We start from the raw sequence: 7,407 nt of genomic DNA, 5'->3' as shown, positions 1-7,407 counted from the left end.
GGTCCATTATGGAGCCCGAGCTGGTCGGAGGCTGGGTGAGGGAGGGGGCGGGCGGGTAGGAAGGGCTGTATTTGTGTTCAGAAGCATTAGAGGTCTCCCCGGGTGCGGCAGGGCTGGCAAATCCTGTTAGATTGAAAGGCAGTGGTTGAAGCTCTGCCAGAAAAGGGCGAGGCCTTTGAGTCCGTTGCGGTGCACCTGGCGCATGAGCTCACGGGCTGCTCTTCAGTGCTCATATAAAGACATGATTTACCAGGACCCCATTTTACCCTTAGTTGTAATATGAGCCAATAAACAGTGGAAAGTCACAGGAATCTTGACTGTTGCTAAATTATGTCACACAGTGCCTGAAAGGAGAAATTTATGAGTACACTGATGGAGCAGGTCACCAAGTCTCTACTTTAACTAAGGGCTACTGCCCCTTTTTTGGCACAGGCATCCAATTTTTAAAATAAGAGCTTTTTCATACCAATAATATACAGTTAGGAGTGTACATTGTGTCTTTATGGCAGATTTGTAAGAATAATGCTCTCACAATGTTGGTTCAGCAACTACGTGATAAGCAGACATCATGCTACAGGCCAGATGTGCCATTGTGAGATAAGGTAAACATGGTCCCTGCCCTCACACTGTCCCAGGCAAGATTATTAATGGATCTGTGCATTAGTGAATGTTCCCGATACATCTACTGGAAATTTCAGTCCTACAGAATCTGATTAAATAAGTAATACCTCTCTACTCCTTTAAATATTCTTAGATTCTTAAATATCAGTCTAACAACCTGAGTATTTAAATGTGCCAGACACTATGCTAGGCACAGCAAGTTCAAGAATAATTAAAATACATGGTCCTTCCTTTCAAAGAACTAACAATCTAAGATGTGCATATACATGTGCAATATTATATACCATAGAATGTACATATACCATATACACGATGGAAGATGCTAGAATAAAGGTATAAAAAAGTGAGAGCACGAAAGTCACTTATTCCCTCAAAGAATGTGGTTGGTAGTTGTGCAGAGGGAAAGGGCTGGGGAGTTTTCAAGGAAAAAGTGAGGTCTGAATCAGATCTTAAAGATTAAAAGGACCTGCATAAACAGTACAGGAAATAAGAGGAATTCTGGTTGTAGGTACCAGCTTGAGGAATGGCCCAGGGGCATGAAAGTGGTGTTTGAAGGAATGACAAGTAGGCAGACATTCTGTCTGCTCTTCTCTCTGTCACATCTCAAAGAGGAAAGGCTCAGACCCAGAAACTGTTCTGGTTAAACATTTCAGTGGAAAGTTAAGACCCATCTGTCATTTCTCATTTGAACACCTGGAAGGTCTCTAAGCACATCAAAGTACACACAACTTTCTGGGGCTTACCACATATTCAACTTCAATTTCTATAAAAGCACAAGACAGATTTAATAGGCAAATAACACTGATTGACAGGCTCCCGCCATGTCAACACTAAGTAGAGTCTGAAGTTGAAGAAGTACAGTATGTCCTTTAGCAAAACTGACACCGGATAGTCCTTTGATTTCCTGTGATGACTTTAACTTGGATATAACTGACCATCCTCTTTCTGTGGACCCATATAAGTCAGATTGCAGGTCAACCAGCATCACAGCTTATAGTGATAAGCTCTGAAATCTGATTTTCTTGATCTAAATCTCAACTCTTCTACCTACAAGGTTTACTCTTTTTTAATCACACAGCTCACTGGCCTCAATTACTTTATCTGTAAAATGTAGATAACAACTGTACCTGTGTTAAGGGGCTATTGTGAGGATTAAATAAAACGGTGCATGTGAAGCAGTCAGCCTGGCACCGGTAGGGCATTGGCATGTGTGAACTGCTCCTGTAGGGTAGTGGGGAAGGACCTGAGCGGCCTGTTTTCACCTGGATCTGAAGCCTGCCAATGAGGAATTTTTGGCAATTTATTTAGTTTTTAAACCTTGGTTTCCTCATCTATAAACTAGGCAATAACATAGATTACTGTGAAGATTAAATAAGAAAATTATATCTCAATAAAACTGGAAAAAAGACATACTGAGAAAACAAAAGAAAGTATATGTAAAGTGGTAATAATACCTGGCACATAGTAGGTACTCAAAAAAGACAGCTCTTGTTAATATTAGTACGATATAAATCATACTAAAGGGAAATTTAAATGTTTTCAGTAGTCATATTTTTTTAAATGTTTTGAAATTAATTTTAGAGTAAAGTAATTTGAATACATTCTTGATATTTAATGAGAGCCTGTGGTTGGCCCTCTTGCACAGTGAAAATTGTTACTGGACAGGGACTGGCCTGAATGGGTCTGCCTCAGGCAGGCCTGTAGTGTGTGGGTTCTTGACTTCATGTGGAAAGATTTCACAACAGTCCAGATGGATTTGAGAGTGATGGATTTATTAATGCTGGGGATAGTGAAACAAAGGAAGAACTTACAGTAGAAGAAGCAATAGGAGAGAGCCTAGGCCGTGCTCTGCTTTGGCTCCCTAGAAATGTTACAGGAAAGAAGTGAGCCAAGGTGGGGCTGCTGTTACCTCACTGGGAAGTCAGAGAAAAGAGGGGTCTTGGACACAGGATTGGGGTGAAACTGGGTCAAGCTGCAGCTGCCCACTGCTCCCCTGGTTGCAAGTATCATGGAGACCCTTAGAAATAAAAAGTTCATGCCTAGGAAGGGCATGGGTGTACTCTAGAGCAAGCCCACATTGAGTCTTTGTCCTGAAGGCTTTTAATCTTTTTTTTTCCTGCAGGTGAGAATCTTAGGGGAGGGTTTCAGTAGAATATTCCTCAGCTTTCCAGGTGCATTTTTAATATGCTGATACATCAAAATGTGTATATGGAAGTTTGGGATTATTCTTTGGTCTGTTTTACTTTTATCTTAGATCTTTCTGGCTTTAATGGGGTTCTTGTTATTTGTTCCCCAACTTCATCTGTCCTTGGGTTGAGCTGGCACAAATGGCATTAATTGGGTCTTTGTTCTCTATTTCCCAGGTCAGGGTGACTTGAGCTGTGCATTCCCTGGTTAGGGAGGAGGGTCTGAACCATTTGCTCTCAAGCGTCCTTGGTTGGGGAAGATAAGGTCTTGCAGTTCACAAGCTCGCTGCAAGCTGCCCAACTGCTTGGCCTTGTTTCATTTTCTTGTCTCAGTTTCCCCAGTCCCCTTGCTCAGAGATTTTCCTAGCTTCTTACTATCCCTTCACAAAAATCATTTGATGACTGTCTCTTTATTTGTATTAGAAATTTCATGGGGAGTTTCCACTTGCCAGCAGCATTTACTCCTTTCTGTTTTAATGTTTAGCCTTTATAGTTTTAATATCTATTGATATATATATCAGCAATTTTCAACCTTTTTCATCTCAGGGTACACATAAACTAATTACTAAAATTCTGCCGCACACCAAAAATATATTTTTTGCCCATCTGACACACACAAAAAAGTATAATTTTGATTCATTCACACCCAATGGCTATTGTTGTGTTGGCTGTTGTTGTTTTTTAAGGTAAAAGAGGCCAGTGCTCCTGACTAAATAGTCAGGTATCACATGTTTTAAAGATTCTCACAGCACACAGGTTGAAAACGGCTGATATATATGTTTGTTTGGGCAAAGTGTTGGGGTTGGTTTCCCTGGGAAGTAGACCCTGAAATGCAGTGAGGAATGTGAAAGACTTATTGGGAATAAAATGGAAGGAAAGAAGGCAGGGTTGGGCAGGGATAGCTCTCAGGTTCGTTGCAGACTAGCAAGGTCTCTGCCAGGCCATAGGAGAGTTCCAGATCAATATTTGCTCATTAGTGTCATCTTGAGCTTGGTGGAAAGGGCTGGGCCCTTGTACCTACCCTGCCTTGATCAATTATTGGTCAGAGCAATCCTGAGAAGCACAAAACAGCTACCACCACGTGGCCTAGTGGTTTTCCAGAGCACTCCAAGAAAGACATGCCTTCTGTTTGAAAGCTGAGGACTGTGAAGGAGATGGCTGGAGGCCTCCAGTCAGTGGAATTCCTCATAGTCAGGCAGCCAGTCCCTTCTTGGAGGAACATCTGAGAAGTGCAAGTCTGTGTCTGCTACAGGAAGATTTTAGGAAATAATAATGGCTGCTATAACAGAATACCGTGTTTTGCTCTGTGATCAGGCTGTGTTTGCTGTTTATTGCCTCAGAGACCAGGAGATAGGGGCCTAAGCTTCCTTGATGATTACATTTCAAATGTTATCTCTCAGGCCAGTGAGAAATCAGTCCTGGATGTAAAACTGGCAAGAGGCTTTATATGGTGATGGGAGAAGATATGACTTTGGGTGGTGGGCACACAGAGCAATAAACAGATCTTGTAACATAGAAACCCACATCTGAAACCTTTATATTCATATTAACCATTGTCACCGCAATAAATTTTAAAATAATAATAATAAATAATAATTATTATTAATAATAAATAATTAATAATAAATAATACTCAGGAGGCAGCCCCCTCCTCAAAAAATTAAAATTAAAAGAAAAGAATTACAAAGGAACAGAGAAAGAATTTACAATGATAAATTTTCTTATGTAAATGCTCCAGGAAAAGGGAGGTCAGGGCCTAGAGTCGGGAAGAAGCCTGCCTAAAGTCTGGTCAAGCTGAGAAAACAGAAAGCGATTTTAGTCGATATGTACACATTCACATACACTGGCACCTAATTTATCTTCAAATTATGGGCTGTGCTACCAGTGTTCACGATGCTTTCTCTATTACATCATATTTACTTGACGAATATATAATAGACAGCAAAAATAATATGCTTTGTACATAATCCATCATTGCTAATAAAATATAGACAAACCAACAGAGGTGTGATATAGGTGTCCAACAAATGCTTGATTGCTGGTTGATTATTGAAATTTGTTTGATTTTATTACCCATTTCTTCCTAAAGTTTCAGAAGATGTCTATTAAGTGCTTTTGGGGGGGGAAGTATTTCAGGATATTCCTTAAAATAATTCGTGTCACTGTGGAATGTCACATATAAGACTGAGAATGGTTTTGAAAGGCTGACACCCCTGAATGTCTAGAGCAGCCAAGGAGCAAATTCAGTCATGTTTACATAGGAAAGGGCATAGCATCATCTTTCTGCCAAATGGAGGATCCGTTTTCAACGGAGACTCAGTCTGGAAGTTCTTCTTTCCAAGAGAAGCAAAATTTAACAATTCTCTTCAGTTCTACTCTTAAGAAGGGTGTGGAGGGAGCAGGCTGACGGGTGGCAAGCAGACAGTGCCCGGTGGGGGCAGAAAGCAGGGGATCCAGGCAAATGGAAAGAGAGGTGACTCCAGAGGGACACCCTGGTGTCCCACCTTCAATTAATACACTTGATAAGGACCATAAATGAAATAATTCAATGACCAAAATGTTTTTGCTATTCCCGATAAACACTGACTTACAAAGAAGTGACCGTCATAGTAAGGTCAGTAAACATCATAGAGATGAGAACAAATGGGATCTAGATAACAAAGGAAAAGAAATCCAATGAAACCAAACCAGAGGCAGTTAACCAACACACGCTGGCTTCTTCTCGGAAAGAAAGGATTGGAAGTGTGGGCAGAAACCTACAAATTTCATTTATAATAAGTAATTATATAATTTAAATAATTATAATGAGTAATTATGCGTAAGCGAAGGTACTATAAACTCTACATAATTTCTATTCTGAAGTGTAGTTTCAATTATTTCAACAAATCTTTTATATATATATATATATATATATATATATATATATATATATATATATATCTAAGTCTAGAGATAACAGACCTCTCCAAGTATTAAAGGTGGGACACCAGGCCAGGGGAATCCCAGCTGACCATTGCAGCTAAAATTCCATGCCCAGTAGGCCAAGAAAGATAAATAGAGTGCCCTTCCCAGGTCTTCCTGTCTGTGTCTGCTCCCAAGACAGAGCTTGGACAGATGAGGACCACCAGCGGCCTATGTTCCCTGGACTTCAAGTAATGCCTAAGGCATATTCTCTCACTAGAAATACACGAGTAGTGTTTAAGGAAACTTGGCGGTGCTCCTTGCAACCTGAACTCTCAGAGCTTGCCATTGGAAATCAACCATTTATTTTCTAAACAAAGGTCAAGATTAAGCTTGAAGGATTTAACTAAATCTCTAATACAAGAGGATTCAGCTAAGACTGGAGCTCATCTCCTCCTGCCTGAACTTCAAAAGAGACAGAATCTGTCCGAGGCACTGGGGAGCAAGGGTGTCTGCATAAATGTTATTTATAATATTGCCCTCTAGCACTCTGGGAAAATGAAATCTATAGGAGGCATTAAAACCCCCTCCAGTTTTTTTTTCTTTCTGCTTTCATTTTATTTACTTCGACCCAAAAGACATGGGAAACGGTGGTGGGGGTTTCCGTTTCATCTCGGATATCTGGCTTGATCGATCATTTCAGCAGGGACAGTGTGATATTCGAAAATGCACCAGGCAGGCGTAAGTAATCTCTAGTCTCTTGACATTTTAATAAAGTTATTAAATAGAAAGCCTCAGATATCGCTTTTGCCTGCGACCATATTTTCTTTAAAGGAAAATGACCAGTTGAAAGTGGACCTAAGCTTGTTTAATAAAGGTCCATTTGCAGCTCACTTAGGTTTTTACGTAGCTCTGTCAAGGTCTCCTCTTCCTGACAGTCCTGTGAGGCCACCGTCTTGCCAGTCCCAGGAGCCAGCCCCTTGCCTGGGCCCCCGTGTGATCTGGGAGCCGCACGGTGCCCCGGCCCAGGAAGTGGGCAAAACAATCTCTCCAAAGGCAGAGCTGGTGTCAGTTTCCTCTGCTTTGGTTTTGATTACAACCCCTCTTTTTTTCCCCCCTTTTGAAAATCTGGACAATATGCAAGCTTTGATGTAGCCAGGTTTTTAATCCTACCCAGAAAAGATGATACATTCGAGATTATCAAGAAAATAGCACTACTCTTAATATCCAGGAAAAATGAAAGGGAAAAAAAAAATCAAACCACAGAGCTGATGAGAAGACCCTAGAGGACTGAGCTTGTAAATGAAACACGTTTTCCCCTTTTGTCTGAGGTTTTCCTTTCACGAGGAAAACTCTAAGATATACAAAAAGAGTTCCTTTGGCTGGAGGCTCTTAGATTGCTAATGGCTTTGACAGTGGTTACAGCTCATTTAACCCAATTGAATTCGATTATTCATGTCAGTAACAAGATAAACCAGTTGACCGGGGAATATTTTTCAGCCACTGGTTCATATCAAACCTGCAAATTCAGTTGTCTAAAAAGAACAGATAGGAACAAGAGAGAAGCTAGAGAGATATAATTCTAATCCAGGCTATTCCTAAATTTGAATTGGACTATGGAGAAGATATTGTGGAGACAATTTATGCTCATTCTCTAAAAACAGCATGAAAACTTTCCAGTATACCCCACTCATGGAAA

The sequence above is a fragment of the Miniopterus natalensis genome, chromosome 12, assembly GCF_054644295.1.
Source record: "Miniopterus natalensis isolate mMinNat1 chromosome 12, mMinNat1.hap1, whole genome shotgun sequence".
Taxonomy (NCBI): domain Eukaryota; kingdom Metazoa; phylum Chordata; class Mammalia; order Chiroptera; family Miniopteridae; genus Miniopterus; species Miniopterus natalensis.
The sequence above is the reverse complement of the archived record's forward strand: the minus strand, read 5'-3'. Positions refer to the sequence as shown.